At 40.2% G+C, this 19408-nt stretch overlaps 1 pseudogene; it reads left to right on the plus strand.

Annotated features, from left to right (window-relative positions):
* The first annotated feature begins 9792 nt into the window (after positions 1-9792).
* Positions 9793-17495, plus strand: LOC140855336 (uncharacterized; annotated as a pseudogene).
* Positions 17496-19408: the final 1913 nt, after the last annotated feature.

Below are 19408 nucleotides of genomic sequence, written 5' to 3' on the forward strand. Positions count from 1 at the left end.
TTCACTTATCTTTCAGAATTTAAACGAAGTTTAGAAAATGATATATAGAGAAGGGGGCACAAATCTGTCACACCCCAAATCCAGCATCTGGATCGAATATGTGATGGTCGCATACTCCTTAGACTGAGGTCCTAAAGAATATGCAAGGCCTACTTTTATCCATCAATCCAACTCAAATTCTCAATATTTTTAATTAATAAAAAAAAATATATAATTATCCTCTAAGATCCTATACTTCTCACTGATTGGTCTCCAGCCCTTTGGGATTTCTGGATCTGAAAAAAAAAAAAAAAGGATGGGGTGAGTTTTACGGGCTGAGTAAGTCATCAATATCTCTGAGGGATCAACCACAATTAGTTTTTCAAAAATATAACAATATTACAGTCATATGTAACAAGATAATTTTTCTTTAAAACATATCATGCATATCAATAAATATCCAAAAATTCTCTCTTAGTTTTTGGTGACTACGGCTATGATCAGTCCCACGATAAGGTCCAGGAGAGATTAGCCTCTAAATATAGAACATCCGATCCATCGGCATGTATCAGTGATTAACCTCATTGGCTAGGCTCAGGAGGGAAACTAGCTTTATCCCACATGGTCATGATTCGCCCCATGACATTAGTCCTAAAATAAGAAACATGCGACGTATCAGCGTGTGCCAATGATCAGCCTTGATTGGCTAGGCTCAGAAAGACTAACTCTACCAGCGATCAGCCCTGATTGGATAGGTCCAAAAAAAATATATTTCTGACATGTGGTCAATGATCAGTCTCTTTGGCTAGATTCAGATCATACTTTAATTAGAGAATTTTTCTTCTGATTTTATCATACTCAATTTCTCATAAATAATCATATTTATTTTTATGACAGTATCAACTCAAATTCTCATGTCTTCCAAAAGAGCAATAAAATAATTTTTATTAAAAATTTTATACATAAATAAATATATATAATTTTTTTTCTAGAAATCATGTAATATTAATACAAAAAAATCATCTCTTTTCAAAAATTTATACCATGCAAAGGTGACATCATAGTTGATCCAATTTTTTAAATTATTTTTTATATATAAATACATACTTTCAAATTTTAATATTTTTTTAATATTTTATGCATAAAATTTATTTTTAAAGACATAAATATATATAAAGATAAACTCAGAGATAAGAAGAAACTTACAATCAATCAGATCCAAAAATCACGACCTTCATCTTATGACTTGATCTCTAGATCCGATGCTTCTCTAGCATTAAAGACTCTGATCAGTCAAGTGAAATATTCTTAGCCTTCAATCGAAAAAGAATTAGGACAAACAAAGAGAGAATCTCGATCCAAGTCATGGTTTGGATCAGATCCAAATCATTAGAAGAAATCTTTTACTAGATCAACCATAGCGAGAAAATTACATAAAAAGAGGAATAATCTAGAGAGAGAAAATTCTAGAGAAAAAAAATATAGAGAAAAATTAGAGAGAGAAAAAAATAGAGAAAGAAGATAAAGAGAGGAGAGAGAAGAGAGAGAAAACTCTCTCTTTTTTTTTTTCTTTTCTTTTCTTTTCTTTCCTTTCCTTGTCCCTTTTTTTTTTCTTTTTCTTCTTCTTTTTCTCTTTCTTTTGTTTTCTTCTTTCTTCTTTGAAACAGGGGAATTGAGGCCAACCCACCCCCACGACCATGGCCTTCTCTGGTAGCACCTCAAGCGGCCACGGTAGGGGTGTCTCCGACCCTTGGCGACCAAACCAAGGCCGCAACTCGGAGATGACAGCTGGTCCGGCTAAAAGAAAAGAGGAAAACAAGAACAGGGGAGGTCGAGTCCCCCATGAAATCCGACAATCAGCATCCGATTCTGGCCATCAAAAGTTTTGTGGTGTTTGAAAAAGAAAGGAAGAAGAAGAAAGGATCCTTACCTCATCTCCATGAGAAATTGACGGCAATTTGTCAAGGAACACCTAATGGAAGTTGGTAGAAATCGAATGGCCTCGCCGGCAATTGGCTGCGGATTTGAGTGATGTGTAGAGAGAGAGGAGGTATTTATAGGTGGGATTCTAGAGTTCCGATGAGTTTTAAAGTCTCGATTTCAGTTGGACTCAAAGAGGGAAGACGGACTCCATCGGGAGTCCTCTTCCACCTCAAGTGCAAGGGTTTCATTTTTTTTTCTCTTTTTTTTGTTTGCTTTAAGATTCGCACAAGAGAGATTTAAAAAATCAGGTTTCTTACAAACCTAACCTCAAGCAACATTGCCCAAGAATGGTAGTTGTTGCGGCCTTTCTCCGATTAGGGTAGTCAACCTGAAGCCGACTAGGTGCTGCGCTTGCATGCGGACCGACGGGATGCCGAGAGATGGTGTGCTGTCGTTGGAGAAGATGCACACAGTTAAGGTCGAAAACGAGAGTGAGGGGTTGCTGATGAACGATGGCACTGGTCTCCACTCGATGTCAAAAGAGAGACCTACAAAGGAAGTCTCGATGGAGATGGCTTTGATAAGTACTCTCCGACGTTCAAGTCAGCAAGGTGACTCGATATAGTAGAAAGAGCAGCAGAATTTTGGCACTGTATTGGCCAACATATCTGGAGAGATTTTCGCTTACCTCTATTTATAGAGGAAGCAAAGTGGATGGTGAGAGGATAGGTGATCATATTAATCATATCCTGTCAGTCGTATGGCACCGTATGGGCGTCTTTAAATGGCTCTGACAGTGGACATGCTTTCTGTTCGATGCGCAGGTGGCCATGGTGGCGGGCCTTATCATGCATGCAGCGTAATTAATAGCCTCGTAACATCCCATTATGGCTCACAGCCAGCCGATCAGGATATGACGTCTGAATGATGTGACTTGATATGGCCTATCAAGATGGCATGACGACCATGCTTATCGTTCAGTTGTTCGACTGACGCTTGTGTCAGAAAATCGATTGAACGAGCCCATTGAGTGGTGTGATCCAGTTGTCAGTTTGGGTGGTCGGTAAGGCACCGAGAAAGAAGTCAGCCTTCTGATGAGGTCGACCTCGACCTTCTAATGAAGTCGGCCTTGATCTTTCGATAAAGTCGGCCTCTGAATGACTTCTGATGAGATCGACCTCAGCTCTCTGATGAAGTCGGCCTCGGCCTCTCGATGAAGTCGGTCTCCGAATGATTTCTGATGAGATCGACCTCGACCTCCTGATGAAGTCGGCCTCCGGATGACTTTATAAGGTTGGTCTCTTTGTGATGATGTCGGTCTCCTCGTGAGGTCGGCCACCGGATGACTTCGTGAGAAACAATGAGGATCTACCCCAACACTTGACCCCCAACTTTCGAGTTCGATTGCATAGCTTTAATCGGATGAAGGGAGTTCATCGTTGTGTTGATCCGAGTTGCTTTTCCTGACTTATCCTCCTTTCTGACTTATTTGTTTGTATGCTTTCCTTCTCCGCTTGCTTATTTTTCTTTCTGCAAAAATGACTAAGTAGTCAAGTCGGCAAGACTAAGTAAAGTAGTCGGTTAGAAAGTTACAAACTGAGTAGAGGATAACCGAATGTATAGATTTGAAAAATCTTTTTTAAGTCATGTAATCAATTTTTACAGATGAACTTGATTGGATTGAAGTCATAGTCATAGATTGTTCGTCGTAGGTTGTTTCATTGAACCGAAACATAGTCTTTGTTTGGAGGAGCTTTTCGAATCGTTGATTCATTGTTTGGAGGGGGACCTTGATGACTACCAGAGATCGGGGTCGGATTAATCCTGACCTCATGAGGTTGGATCTGGCTCCTTTCCGATGTGGAGGTATTGTCCGCTTTGACGCCGCATGAGGTTTAGCCACGCATAAATGCGAACAGCATTGCCAGCATGGGGCCGCACAACTTTGTCCTAAGGAGAAATTATCCCCTCTGGCCGCGTGCACAGGGGATTAGCCATGCATAGAGCGAACAGTATCTCGCCGCTGTGGGGGCCTTAGGGTTTTGTCATGGTGACTTAGAAAACGAGCGGGACGAACCACATACGGCCCCATTCTTGTACGAAAAATTGTTCACTTTGACAGCATGGGCCTGGCCGCATGTGGGGCCGTAGCCACCTGCGTGGGCATAGGCCGCATGTGTCTCATGGCTTTATTTCATGTAGGCCTCGTGTGCAACCTAGTGCTACAGCCCTTGAGCCTTAGCGGGTGCTCTTACGGTCGACGAACCCATCCGTGTTCAATCCAATGCTGCGGCCCCTTGGGGGTGCACTCGTGGTTGACGGACCTACCCCGACTTCGTCAATTGGGTGTCAGCTGACTAATGCTTCGTCGGGTACTAGCCGATGAGGGAATGGTTATGTTATAGATTTTTCGAATCGTCTGCCTTCTGAAATCTCGGTGCTTAGCCATTTTGTAGGGGCCTCCTGGTGAGGTGCACTTTCTCAAATTTTCTCCTCGAATTTGTCAGTCTTGTCGGAGATTTTCTTCAAATTTTCTCTTTAGCTTTCGGACGAAGTCAACTTTCGGATGACCTGATAAGACTGGTCTCCGGATGAAGTCGGCCTTCGAATGACCTGATGAGGTCACCTCCGGATGAAGTCTATGTCAGCCTTCTCATGATGTTGGCCTTCTCATGAAGCTCGTCGAGAAGGTGATTGGCAATCATCGGAGCTGATACGTGGAGCGCATTGGGAGTCAGGATGTAGTGAACATCAGGTGGGTCGAGAATTCATCCAGTGAGAGTGTTGAGTCAAATGACAGATCAGAGATCAGGTCCGATGATCAGCCGTAAAGGCACATTATGCGGTGCGATCTCCTCTGGCTGGTGCTGCTGCTACTGGAGACTGTGGATACCTTCGTAAGATTTTTTACCTATTGCATGAGAGCAGTGAACTGTTGGTGGTCTACTGTTATCGGTGGTCGTGAAGCACTCGGCTCTCCGTGAGTCGCTGGAGGCACGCCACGCCATGATGAGCATTGAGCAGAGCTTGCAGAGGAGTTTTGTACTCTCATCTTGGCCATGGAGGTTCTTGAGAGAGATTTTTTTTTTTTGCTTGATTCCCCCCTTTCTGGCACACCAAACTGTTGCGGCCTTTCTTCGGTTGGGATAGTCAGCCTGGAGCTGACTAGGTGCTGCACTTGGATGCGGACCGATGGGATATCGAAAGACGGTATGCCATCGTCGGAGAAGGTGTATACAGTCAAGGCCGAAGATGAGAGCGAGGGGTTGCCGGTGAATGGTGGCGCTAGTCTCCACTTAGCGTCGGAAGAGAGAGACCTGCAAAGAAAGTCCTGCCAGAGGTGGCTCCAGTGAGGACCATCCGATACTTAAGTCAGTGAGGTGACACAATATAGTAGAAAGAGTAACAGAATTTTGGCACTATGTTGGCCAACATACTTGGAGGAGTCCCCGCATACCTCTATTTATAGAAGGAGCAAAGTGGATAGTGAGAGAACAGATGATCATGTCAATCATGTCCTGTCAGCTATATGGTACCGTGTGGATATCTTTAAATGGCTCTGACGGTGGGCGTGCCTTTTGTTTGACGCATAAGTGGCCGTGACGACAGGCCTTATTACACATGCGACGTAATTAATGACCTCGTAACATCCCATCATAGCGCGCAGCTAGTCGGTCAGGATGTGACGTCTGAACGATGTGACCTGATGTGGCCTATCAGGATGGTGTGACGGCCATGCCTGTCGTTCGACCGTTCGACTGATGCTCATATCAGAAAGTCGATTGAAGGAGCCCATTGAGTCGTGCGACCCAGTCATCAATTTGGGTAGTCAGTAAGACATTGAGAAAGAAGTTGGCCTTCTGATGACGTCTGATGTGGTCAATCTCGATCTTCTGATGAAGTCGACCTCGGCCTCCCTATGAAGTTAATCTCCGGATGACTTCTGATGAGATCGGCCTCGACCTCTCGATGACATTTGATGAGGTCGGCCTCTAGATGACTTCTGATGAGGTTGGCCTCAGTCTCCTGATGAAGTCGGCCTCCGCCTCCTAATGAAGTCGGTCTCCGAATAACTTCTGATGAGGTCGGCCTCCAGATGACTTCGTGAGATTGACCTTCTTGTGATGATGTCGGCTTCCTCGTGAGGTCGGCCTCCGGATGACTTCGTGAGGTCGGCTAAGTGATGAGGATCTATCCCAACACTTGTCCCCCAACTCTCGAGCCCGATTGCGTAGCTTTAATCAGATGAAGGGAGTTCATCGTTGCATTGGTCCGAGTCGCTTTACCTAACTTATCCTTCTTTTTGATTTATTTGTTTGTATGCTTTCCTTTTACGTTTGGTTACTTATCTTTCTATAAAAATGACTAAATAGTGAAGTCGGCAAGACTAAATAGTCAGTTAGGAATTTGCAAACTAAGCAGACTGGAGGGGCTATTATTGCGGAGGGAGTGTGGACTTTAGTCCCACATCAGTTGTTCAATCAGGCCACCTCGCCTTATAAGGCTTGTGATACTCTCTAGCCCCTTATGAGATACCCTACAGCACAATGGCCTGCCACTGAGCTAATAGGGACAAAATTTTGAGGGACCCACGTCATACGAGGTTCGTCCTGATGGGCTCCTAGAAGGGACAATACCCCAGACAGGTCTCATGCGGGTCCAGTGCTACGGCTTGACCCATGATGACCTCGTGAGGTGCCTTTTGGTCCGCAAAGTGGTCCACGGGGACAAAGTCGTGTGGGGACCCTACGGGGATGTCCAAAGCGAACAATACCACATAGGTGGGTGGGGCCACCTTACATTCGATATGGGCTATGGACGCATTTCGGGAGCCAGTCCTTTCTTATGAGCCTAGCTGACCAGACCGTAACAGTAGTGGATACACAATTGTAAATCCAAATAGACAATAAAAAGAATATGCATAAAAGCAAAGATGATCTTTGCTCTAATTAGGTTGGGCAATTGAAGTATGAACTACATCAACCTAAGAGCCAAGGAAAGGGACCAAAGAAAAAATGTCTTTTGTCCTGATAGAACTGGTATTATACTAATAACTACGCATGATAAGAATACTTGAAGAAATTCTGATCACTCTGTTTTAGAAGAATTAACAATCACTAATAAATGGTATTTTGTTACCATCGTGGCCCCAAAAAATAAAGGTCCCAAGATAAAGTTTACAACCACACAATAAACATCCTAAAAGTTAGTAAGTTTAAGAAACTGTAGTCTAATGGGAAAAATTATAAATATTCAGTCATATCGGCCTAGTCAACAATCAAGTCATGCGGTCAAATGAGTAGAGTCTGTAAGGTGTAATAGAAAACAAGCATATTATTTTCGCAAAGTTTAAGATTCTGTTCATGTATTCGGATGATTCCATTGTGAGAGGCTCAACCTTCGACACCATGTCGCTAGGTATGACATGCCTTAACCTTGGTTGCCAAAATCGGGAGCAGGTGCAGCTGTGGATACAGGGAAATAATTTTTTAAAGAATTTGAAGGAAATACTTGTGATAATCCGACCCACTAAGCTCAGTAAAAAATAAAAAATAAAAAAAAAATAAAAACAGGGAGGAAGACTCCCGATCGGAGTCTTCCTCTTCCCCGATTTCGATCAAGAATCGGAGTCCTAGGGCCATTAAAAGATCCTAGGACGAGCTCTATAAGAACCCCCATCCTCTCCTCTAAGAGTAGATCCATCAGTCACCGACGATCGCCTGAGTTTTTCTCCGATTTTCTCGATTGAAGCCGCGGCCCCTCGACCTGTGCTCGCCGCGATTTCACGCCGGTGGAGGTCATCGGAGGCTGTGGTAAGGCCTCCTTCCTCTTACTCTCTTCTCTCCCTTCTTTCCCATGCCTGTCGGCACGATTGCCGGCGATGGGTGTCGCCGGATTTTGTTGGAAAAGAAAACCCCCTGTTCTCGCCGGTTCTTTTCTCTGATTTTCCAGCACCGACGGTCACCACCGATCGCCGGCTATGGCCCTTCCGAATTCGGGGGAAGTCGTCCCTTACCGCCAGCCACCGCCGGGCAAGGTGCGATCGTGAACGGCCGGTTTAAGGAATGGGGACCTCTAGGTCCCCTGTTCCGGCCAAAGAAGGCCAAGGGGAAAAAGAAAAAGAAAAAGAAAAGAAAAGGAGAAGAAAAAAGAAAAGAAAAAGAAAAAGAAAAGGAAAAGGAAAAAAAAAGAAAAAGAAAAGAAGAAAAAAAAAGAAGAAAAAGAAAAGAAAAGAAAAAATATATAATCATATAATAATAATAATAATAATAATAAAGAAAAGAAAAGAAGAAAAAGAAAAGAAAAGAAAAATATATATTTATATAATAATAATAAAAATAAAAATAATAATACACATGAAAGAAAATTTCTCTCATCCCTCTCTAAAGTCTTTCTCTCTCTAGAATTGGATTCTTTCTTTCTCTACTTTCTCTCTCTAAAAAAAAAAAATTTCTCTCTCTAAGAAGTCCTATGAATTTTCTATTAGGCTATCTTCTCCACTCCTAGGGACCTATGACCTTAAATCGGTTTAGAGCCGAAGGGAGAGATTTATTGGACTGATCATCAAATCGGTCATTTCTTTATATTATGTAATTTTATTAAATATATGAAATAAAATTTATTGATGATTTAATATTTTAAATAAGACTGTCCGATTTTTTTAAGGAAGATTAAAAGGTTCAGGACGATCGAGGTAAGTGAATTTTATGCTCCTTATTTATTTTTAAATGATCATGCTTTTATGTAAAGAATTGCTATTGATAAAATCATAATTTTTTTTATAAAATAAAGATCGACATATGTGATATGAAAAAGTATATTTTATTATGAGCATTGATTTCATGAATATGTCTTATAAAAATAGCATGATTATGAAGCATGAATTTTATGATTTTTTCATCTATGTATATGTATGCTTTAAGAAAAAGATAAAATGATTTCAAAGGCTCTCAGATGGCTATGAATGAATCCCTTCGGGAATATCAACAATCGAAGTTAGCATCCACACGAAACATGGTCCTGCCAGCGGGTATAAAGTTGGCATATGAATTAAGAACTCTGTCGATTAAGAAACATGGCCCTATCACGGGTATAATAGTGATCTTAGCACGAATGTCTGTAAGCAATGTTTTGAAACATGACATGAATACATGATGAAAATGATTTACGATTCATAATTGTGAAATATACATGATTTATGTATGCATGATGAGCTTATAACTTGTTTTATTATATGCTCTATGAAATGTTTAGTTTTACAATAATTGTTATTTGCTAAATGATGCATTATCATAGAAAACTTATGCTTGATTCGGTAAGGAAGCGGAAGTCTACTTACTGAGCTGGTGTAGCTCATATTCTTTTTGTTTTCTTTTTCATGTACAGAGAAATAAGGCTAGGACTGATGGAAAGAGAATCCAGGCTTGGGGATCAGCAAAGCAAGCTTGAAAATTTTGTACTAGGAATTTAGTTTATGTTTATGGATTGTAGTCATTATGAATTTTAAGACTTGGATTATTTTATCTTTGGATTTAGATCCTCTGAACTAGTTTTGGTTTAATTAAATATTTGAATTGAACTTTATTATTACATTTATTTGTGATACTCTTGTTATTATATTTAAGAAGATAAATTTTGGCTTCGTGTTATCATGGGTCCATCCCTTGGTAGCATGGCCGTGTTATGTCCCAGAATTGGGGCGTGATATTTTATGGTATCAGAGCGATAGGTTTAATCAAGGGTAGAACTTAAAACCTAACAGTGGGTAGTTAGGTTACGCATAGTTAGACTCTGACTTAAATTATTAACTGTACTGCAACTCTGTTATAAATAACATTGGCATTTGAATAGGAAGCGATGAGCGATAGGGAGGGCGAGACCTTGGCAAATATGGCTGCTAGGACAAGAGGAGCAAGAGGAGCAAGATTGACGTCGCGGAGAGCCGACAATCAACTAGTTGAGCGGGCTCTTGACGCACCGGCCACACAGGCGGACATTGCTGGGGTATGTCAAGTGGTGGCTCAGCTTATCCAACAGCAGGCACAGACTGCTCCTCGACCGACATTATCTATGGAGTCATACTACGAGAGATTCAGAAGGCTCAACCCACCTCTATTTGAGGGTGGATCTGATCCTATGGCTGCAGAGATATGGATTCGAGAGATGGAAAAGATGTTTGATGCCCTGCAATACCCTAAGAACGTGAAGGTCCGATTAGTCGTTCCTATGTTAAAAGAAAATGCCGAGTTTTGGTGGACTGCAATAAAAGCTGCCTATGGGAACAATGATGATCAGCTCACTTGGGAAGAATTCAAAGATATATTTTATGATCAGTACTTTTCGGGGACAATGAGATTGATAAAAAAAAATGAGTTTCTAGCCTTAAAGCAAAAGGATGATATGACGGTGCTAGAATATGCTAACAAATTTAATGAGCTAGGCCGCTTCTGCCCCCAGCTTATGGAATTCGAAAGGAGTAAAGCTAACAAATTCGAACAAGGTCTAAGATATGGAATTCGATCCCGTTTATCTTCTCATATTTTCAATAACTATAAGGACGTACTGGAGCGAGCTTTGAAAGTGGAGTCTGAATTAAAAAGAACAGATCTAGAAAGAGGAGATAAGAAGAGACCGAGATCAGCATGAAATCTAAAGGATCAGCAGAAAAATTTTAAAAATAATAACTCTGATAAGAAGAAAGAATCTTCATCCTGCTCCTACTGTGGAAAAAATCATAATGGACCTTGTCTCAAGAGGATTGGAGCATGCTTCTTATGTGGTGAGAAAGGACATATGGCTCGTGATTGCCCAAATAAGAAAAGAGATGACTCTAGACCTAACAAACCAGTTGATCAAAAACAAAAAGGAAATGCACGAGTATTTACTTTAAACCAGCAGGAGGCCAATGCAAATGATCAAGTGGTGACAGGTATTATCCCTGTCAATTCTATTTATGCTCGTGTGTTATTCGATTCTGGCTCTTCACACTCTTTTATATCTCTCAAGTTTGCTACTTCTTTGAATTGTGTGCCTGAAAAACTAAATGAACCATTATATGTTAGCACACCTTTTAAAAATATTGTTGTTGCTAACATTATTTTCAAGAATTGCATAATCCAAATAAAAGAAAAAAAATTAGCAGCAGATTTGATTCAGCTAAATATGTATGATTTTGACGTTATTCTTGGGATGAACTGGTTATCTTCATACCATGCACATATTGATTATTTTGGAAAAAGAGTGGTATTTCAAATTTTGGATGAACCGCAATTCTTCTTTCAAGGCGAAGTTCATAATACGGAACCCAAACAATCTTTGGGTATTATCTCAATCATGAATGCAAGAAAAGCTTTAAGGAAAGGATGCAAAGCATTTTTGGCCCATGTAATAGACGTCGAGAAGGAAAAGATAAAGTTGGATGATATCCCAATTGTCAAAGAATTTTCTGATATTTTTCCAGATGAACTATCTGGACTGCCCCCAGAGCATGAGGTTGAATTTAAAATTGATATCACCCCAGGAACTGGACCTATTTTGAAACCCCCTTATCGGATGGCTCCTGTAGAATTATGAGAATTAAAGGATCAACTGTAAGAACTTTTGAATAAAAAGTTTGTCTGACCAAGTACATCACCTTGGGGAGCTCCTGTGTTATTTGTGAAAAAGAAAGATGGGAGAATGCGTTTATGCATTGACTATCGAGAGTTGAACAAGGTAACCATAAAGAATAAATATCATCTTCCTCGAATAGATGACTTATTTGATCAACTTCAGGGTGCTCAAGTTTTCTCCAAAATTGACTTACGATCAGGCTATCATCAACTAAGAATTAGAGATGAAGATGTACCTAAGACTGCATTTAGAACCAGGTATGGCCATTATGAATTTTTAGTAATGCCTTTTGGACTAACCAATGCACCGGCTGCTTTTATGGATATGATGAACAGGATTTTTAAGCCGTATTTGGATCAATTCGTTGTTGTTTTTATTGATGATATCCTGGTGTATTCTAAAAATATAGAGGAACATGAGAGACATTTGAGGATCGTGTTTCAGACCTTGAGAAAAGAGAAGCTCTTCGCCAAGCTTAGCAAGTGTGAATTCTGGTTGGATAGTGTTGTCTTCCTCGGCCATGTAATATCTAAGGAAGGAATCTCAGTCGATCCAAAGAAGATAGAAGCCATGGTAAATTGGCCTCGTCCGACTAATGTGACGAAAGTTAGAAACTTCTTAGGCTTGGCTGATTATTATAGAAGATTCGTCAAGGAATTTTCTCAAATTGCAATTCCTCTAACCCGCTTAACTCAGAAACGAATAAAATTTGAATGGAGCAGTGAATGTGAGCAGAGTTTTCAAGATCTGAAGCAACGATTGATATCTACCCCAGTTCTTACTCTACCATCTAATAAAGGAGGATTTGTCATTTATAATGATGCTTCCAAGAAAGGGTTAGGTTGTGTGTTGATGCAGAACGATAAGGTCATAGCTTATGCTTCTCGACAACTAAAAGCCTATGAGCAGAATTATCCGACCCATGATTTGGAGTTAGAAGCTATTATTTTTGCTTTAAAGATTTGGCGATACTATTTATATGGAGAATCATGTGAAATCTTTACTGATCATAAAAGCTTGAAATACTTATTTACTCAAAAAGAGCTGAACATGAGGCAAAGAAGGTGGCTTGAACTATTAAAAGATTATGACCTAAATATTAAATATCATCCTGGAAAAGCCAATGTGGTGGCAGACGCACTTAGTAGGAAGTCTTCAGCGAATGTGATGACTCTGCTATCCTTTCAGCAACAGATTCTGAGGGATCTTGAAGATTTACAAATTGAAGTGACTTGTACTGATATTAAGAATGTGTTAGCAAATTTAATGGTACAACCAGCATTGATCGAATAGATAAAAGCGGCCCAACAAAGTGATATTCATTTATGTCAGTTTAAGGATATGGAGAAAGGGTTACGAATTGAGTTTAGGCTACATACAGATGGAACTCTTTATTTTGGAAACAGATTATGTATACCAAGAGATCCTGAACTAAAAAAAAAATTTTGGAAGAAGCCCATAAATTCCGTTTCTCCTTTCATCCCGGTAGTACAAAGATGTATAGAGATTTAAAACAACTCTTCTGGTGGAATGGAATGAAGCAGGAGATAGCTCGGTTTGTATCTCAATGCTTGGTATGCCAACAAATGAAAGCCGAACATCAAAGACCTGCTGGTCTGCTAAGACCATTAGAGATACCAAAATGGAAATGGGAGCATATCACGATGGATTTCGTTACTGGACTTCCAAGGACAACAAGAAAAAATGATACAGTGTGGGTGATTGTTGATCGGCTTACTAAATCAGCTCACTTTCTACCTTTTCGAGTTGGCACTCCACTTGATAAGTTAGCCCAGATGTATATTGATAGAATTGTACGCCTGCACGATGTTCCAATAAGTATTGTATCTGATCGAGATCCACGATTTGTATCTAGATTTTGAAAAAATTTTCAAGATGCTTTGGGAACAGAATTGAGGCTTAGTACTGCATTCCATCCCCAGACCGATGGCCAATCTGAAAGGACAATTCAAACTCTTGAGGATATGTTAAGAGCTTGTGTTTTTGACTTCGGAGGACATTGGGATAATCATGTGGCATTGATTGAATTTGCATATAACAACAGTTTTCATTCTAGTATCCGGATGGCACCCTATGAAGCCCTATATGGAAGAAAGTGTAGATCCCCTCTGTATTGGGATGAAGTAGGTGAAAAGAAATTAATAGGTCCTGAGTTAGTTCAAGATGCTAGAGACAAAATTTATCTAATCAAGAGAAGACTCAAGGCAGCACAGGATAGACAGAAGAGTTGGGCAGATAGAAAAAGAAGAGAATTAGAATTTTAGGTCGGTGATCATGTTTTTCTAAAAGTATCACCTACTAAGGGTGTCATGAGATTTGGGAGACATGGCAAGCTGAGTCCGCGATATATTGGACCTTTTAAAATTTTAAATCGAGTAGGAGATGTTGCTTACGAACTAGCCTTACCACCAGATTTATCGAAAGTGCACAATGTCTTTCATGTTTCACTACTGAGAAAGTTTATACCTGATCCAAACAGTGTGATAAAGTATGAGCCATTGCAAGTTCATGAAGATCTAACCTATGAAGAATTTTTTTTCCAAATTATTGATCGAAAAGAGCAAGTTCTAAGACGGTGTATCATTCCGTACGTAAAGATTCATTGGAGTAATCATGAAGAGAGAGAGGCCATTTGGGAGCTTGAAGACGATATGAAGACGAGATATCTACACTTATTTGTAATGAAGGTATGTTAAATTTCGAGGACGAAATTTTTTTTAAGGGGGGTAAAATGTGATAACCCGACCCACTAAGCCCAGTAAACAAAAAAAAAAAAAAACAGAAACAGGGAGGAAGACTCCCGATCGGAGTCTTCCTCTTCCCCGATTTCGATCAAGAATCGGAGTCCTAGGGCCATTAAAAGACCCTAGGACGAGCTCTATAAGAACCCCCCTCCTCTCCTTTAAGAGTAGATCCATCAGTCACCGACGATCGTTGGAGTTTTTCTTCGATTTTTTCGATTGAAGCCGCGGCCCCTCGACCTGTGCTCGCCGCGATTTCACGCCGGTGGGGGTCATCGGAGGCTGTGGTAAGGCCTCCTTCCTCTTCCTCTCTTCTCTCCCTTCTTTTTCGTGCCTGTGGGCACGATTGCCGGCGACGGGTGTCGCCGAATTTTGTTGGAAAAGAAAATCTCCTATTCTCGTCGGTTCTTTTCTCTGATTTTCCGGCACCGACGGTCACCACCGACCGCCGGCTATGGCCCTTCCGAATTCGAGAGAAGTCGTCCCTTGCCGTCGGGCAAGGTGCGGCTGTGAACGGCCGGTTTAAGGAACGGGGACCTCTAGGTCCCCTGTTCCGGCCAAAGAAGGCCACGGGGAAAAAGAAAAAGAAAAAGAAAAGAAAAGGAGAAGAAAAAAGAAAAGAAAAAGAAAAAGAAAAGGAAAAGGAAAAAAAAAGAAAAAGAAAAGTGAAAAAAAAGAAGAAAAAGAAAAGAAAAGAAAAAATATATAATCATATAATAATAATAATAATAATAATAATAATAAAGAAAAGAAAAGAAGAAAAAGAGAAGAAAAGAAAAATATATATTTATATAATAATAAAAATAAAAATAATAATAATAATACACATGAAAGAAAATTTCTCTCATCCCTCTCTAAAGTCTTTCTCTCTCTAGAATTGGATTCTTTCTCTCTCTACTTTCTCTCTCTAAAAATTTTTTTTTTCTCTCTCTAAGAAGTCCTATGAATTTCTTATTAGGCTATCTTCTCCACTCCTAGGGACCAATGACCTTAAATCAGTTTAGAGCCGAAGGGAGAGATTTATTAAACTGATCATCAAATCGGTTATTTCTTTATATTATGTAATTTTATTAAATATATGAAATAAAATTTATTGATGATTTAATATTTTAAATAGGACTGTTCGATTCTTTTAAGGAAGATTAAAAAGTTTAGGACGATCGAGGTAAGTGGATTTTATGCTCCTTATTTATTTTTAAATGATCATGCTTTTATATAAAGAATTGCTATTGATAAAATCATAATTTTTTTTATAAAATAAGGATCGGCATATGTGACATGAAAAAGCATATTTTATTATGAGCATTGATTTCATGAATATGTCTTATGAAAATAGCATGATTATGAAACATGAATTTCATGATTTTTCCATCTATGTATATGTATGCTTTAAGAAAAAGATAAAATGATTTCAAAGGCTCTCAGATGGCTATGAATGATTCCCTTCGGGCAGGTCGACAACCAGAGCTAGCATCCACACGAAACATGACCCTGCCAGCAGATATAAAGTTGGCACATAAATTAAGAACTCTGACGATTAAGAAATATGGCCCTGTCACGGGTATAATAGTGACCTTAGCACGAATGTCTGTGAGCAATGTTTTGAAACATGACATGAATACATGATGAAAATGATTTACGATTCATAATTGTGAAATATACATGATTTATGCATGCATGATAAGCTTATAACTTGTTTTATTATATGCTCTATGAAATGTTTAGTTTTACAATAATTGTTATTTGCTAAATGATGCATTATCATAGAAAACTTATGCTTGATCCGGTAAGGAAGCGGAAGTCTACTTACTGAGCTGATATAGCTCATATTCTTTTTGTTTTCTTTTTCATATACAGAGAAATAAGGCTAGGACTGATGGAAAGGGAATTCAGGCTTGAGCAAGCTTAAAAATTTTGCACTAGGAATTTAGTTTATGTTTATAGATTGTAGTCATTATGAATTTTAAGACTTGAATTATTTTATCTTTGGATTTAGATATTCTGAACCAGTTTTGGTTTAATTAAATATTTGAATTGAACTTTATTATTACATTTATTTGTGATACTCCTGTTATTATATTTAAGAAGATAAATTTTGGCTTCGTGTTATCGTGGGTCCATCCCTTGGTAGCATAGCCGTGTTATGTCCCGGAATTGGGGCGTGACAATACTTAGGAAGTGAGTACCCATTCTAGTTTCTGGTGAATTTCTGAAGCAGGGAAGTGACCCTCAATAGAAATTTCCCATGACCAGTCTTCGTCTATGATTACTCCACTCGACCTCCTCAAACAAGTGCATGGAGCACTTTTGCAGCAATCTAAAGCCGGCGGCTACATGTAGAAGTGAATTCGCCGGTTTCTTCCTAATTTGAATGGCCATACTTGCAACCATGTGCATATGAAATCAGGTATGATGATCGTCGCCTGCACTACATGATCACAATTTTCTTACAAAGATTGGATGGTTCCATAAATGTTCCCATGTGGGCTGTAGTCGAGCAAAATGATTAGATCAGGAACTGGGAAAGATAATAATTGTGATTTCTTAATAGGAAGTTTTCAGATCATCCTCTAAACATTGTTTATATCTTTCTGCTTTGTCAAAATCCCTTCTATCGAAAGCAACAAAGAACTCATCTGGAGCAACCCCAGTCTTTGTCAGTTTGAATATATGCATGAGAGCATAGTGATGCTTGGTCGGCACCTTACAGCAACCACAAACTCTGCAAATTTCCTGACCAGAGTATGCTTCACCCATGTTTCAGATTCCATTGAGACTCGTTACGACTCCAGTACACGCGCACACACTCCCAGCCGTGTATGTTCCAATTGGAACATAGGAAACCGGTGGTAGAGGAGGCCAAGCAACAAACAACACTCAGCATTTACCATGATACATTTTGGGCATATCTCGTTGCTACTTAACCATTCAAGAAAAGAACAATTATGTAATGAACAACCAAAAATCAAATTTCACGGTCTTAACTATCTTGTGAAACATGTCTTCGATGAATGAGAGCCAACAAAAATGAAATCTTGAATTTTTAGCATTACTAACATGGTAAGGAAATAAATTGTAGCTGGTAAAGAATAACCATGTGGTGCAGTGCATTTTTATGCGGCAAATATTTTCTTCGCAACTGCATTGCTCGTCTCTGGGAACGGGATCTCTTCCTGGCCGTCGACATGCTCCTTCTTCCCTGAACGCAAGCAAAGCTAAGCTTTCAACAAACGCTTCCCATTATCAAACAAATGCAACTCCTTTAATTCAAGAAGGCCTGACGAGGTGTTATATTCCACCGCGGCCAAAGGCAACGCAAAATATCAGGGCTAACGAAGCATATCTATCATGTTCCTCAGACCAACAATAAGTCATTCTAAAAGGGGTTAGAAAGGGATAATTATGTAACAACCGTAATCCAAATCTAAGAAAGACAAGAGGTAGGATTAACGACAGAAAAAATAAAATAAAATAAAGAAATTCGGCTTAACAATGTACATTGGCTTTCTCGAATAAAATTCTGGATACCGAAGTGAAATAACGGAGGGAGAAAAATAGATCCAAATTTCAAGAAAATCAAGAAACCGAGAAAGATGGGAAGGGGAAGAAAAGACAGAAGAAGAAGCGAAGGCTGGATCAAGAAGAGGTCGAAGAGATGAGGTCAGATGTTTCGCCTTCCGTCGCCATGGGCGTAGGACGCCGGAGATCTTAGATTCTAAATGATACGACAAGAAGGGGAAATTTTCACCACATGGCTATTCTGGCCATCTTAGCTTAATGGAAACAAAGAAAGAAAGGGAGCGCTCCATGATAGGAACCCCTCCTCACATCTCGGGGGGCGATCCCCCATCGGTGGCCTGTGGTGATCGTCTTCACCAACGGGAGCATCATCGCGGCGACCTCATGCTTGGAGAGCGGGGCACGGCCGCAGATGCGGGCGAACAGGTCAGGGCCTAGGCAGAGGTCGAGGACGAGGCGGAGGGAGTCGACGCCCTCGTAGGCGAAGTGGATCTAGACCGGGCGAGCGGGTGCATCTAGGCCTCGCGGAGGGCGAGATCGCGGTTGAGAGGGTCGTAGAGGAGGGCCGTGTCGATGTATTTCACGGCGAACTCCTCGTCGAATGCTAGAGTGGTGCAGCGGTACACGGTCCGGGCTAAGCCTAAGGTTTTGAAAGTGGGCGGAGCCCGGAGAGGAGCCGAGAAGTGCTTCCTTCTTTTATTTTTTAGTGTTTTTCTTAAGCTGAGGTTGCGAAAACAGACTGACATGGTATACAGCTGAAATGGTGCATCAGATATAGTTTAGAAGACTAGTTTATCTTTGTTTTTTTTTTTTTTTTGTTACAGTTAGTTTATCTTTGTCACAGACGCGCTTGTAAGAGAGGTAATCAATTATGCTATTATAGCATTTTAATGGTCACTGTTGGAAACCCCCACGATAGAAAAATAGCGTGAGTCACTTGAGCACCACGGGATGGAAGCCCAGTCCATGCTCATTGCTCCAAAGCCTGACCGAACCCGGGACTGACTAAACGATCTGGATCCTTGGGCTGAGCTTGGCCCAAGCCTAATCCAGCCTGTCCAATGAGCGAGTCTACTCAAGGATGCTTAGAGTCAAACTCAAACACATTTTTTATGGTATCACATAATATCCTTCCTAAAAAAATTATGTACATAAGAATAAGTGATCGTAACCAAGCAAGGGCTTGCCCTTATCCTCGTCCTCCTATTCGTTCAAGCTCAACTTAGATATGCTCTGACCCAAGCTTTAACCGAAATGAACCGAGTTTCATATTAATTTTATTGTTGACTCATGTTCATCATTCAAGCTCCAAAACTTCTTTTTTTTTTTTGGTAGAACAAGCTTCAAAACTTCTTTGAGCTCAGTTGTTTGTCTCAGTCTGGATCAAGCCAATACTAAGCTGCTTTTGAGAATGTTGGATCATTTGCAATTCTACAAGCTAAAAAGATAATCAACATGAACTTTATATTTTTCATAGCATTACTGTCATCATGCTGAAATATTACATAAAAAATCTCTATTAGTTTTCTTGGCCTTTTCAGCCTCTTCGGCTTTCTCGGTCTTCTCAGCTTCCTTGATTTTTTCAATCTTCTTAGATTTCTGATGACCTACGA

Source organism: Elaeis guineensis, chromosome 2 (genome assembly GCF_000442705.2).
Source record: "Elaeis guineensis isolate ETL-2024a chromosome 2, EG11, whole genome shotgun sequence".
NCBI classification, from domain to species: Eukaryota; Viridiplantae; Streptophyta; class Magnoliopsida; order Arecales; family Arecaceae; genus Elaeis; species Elaeis guineensis.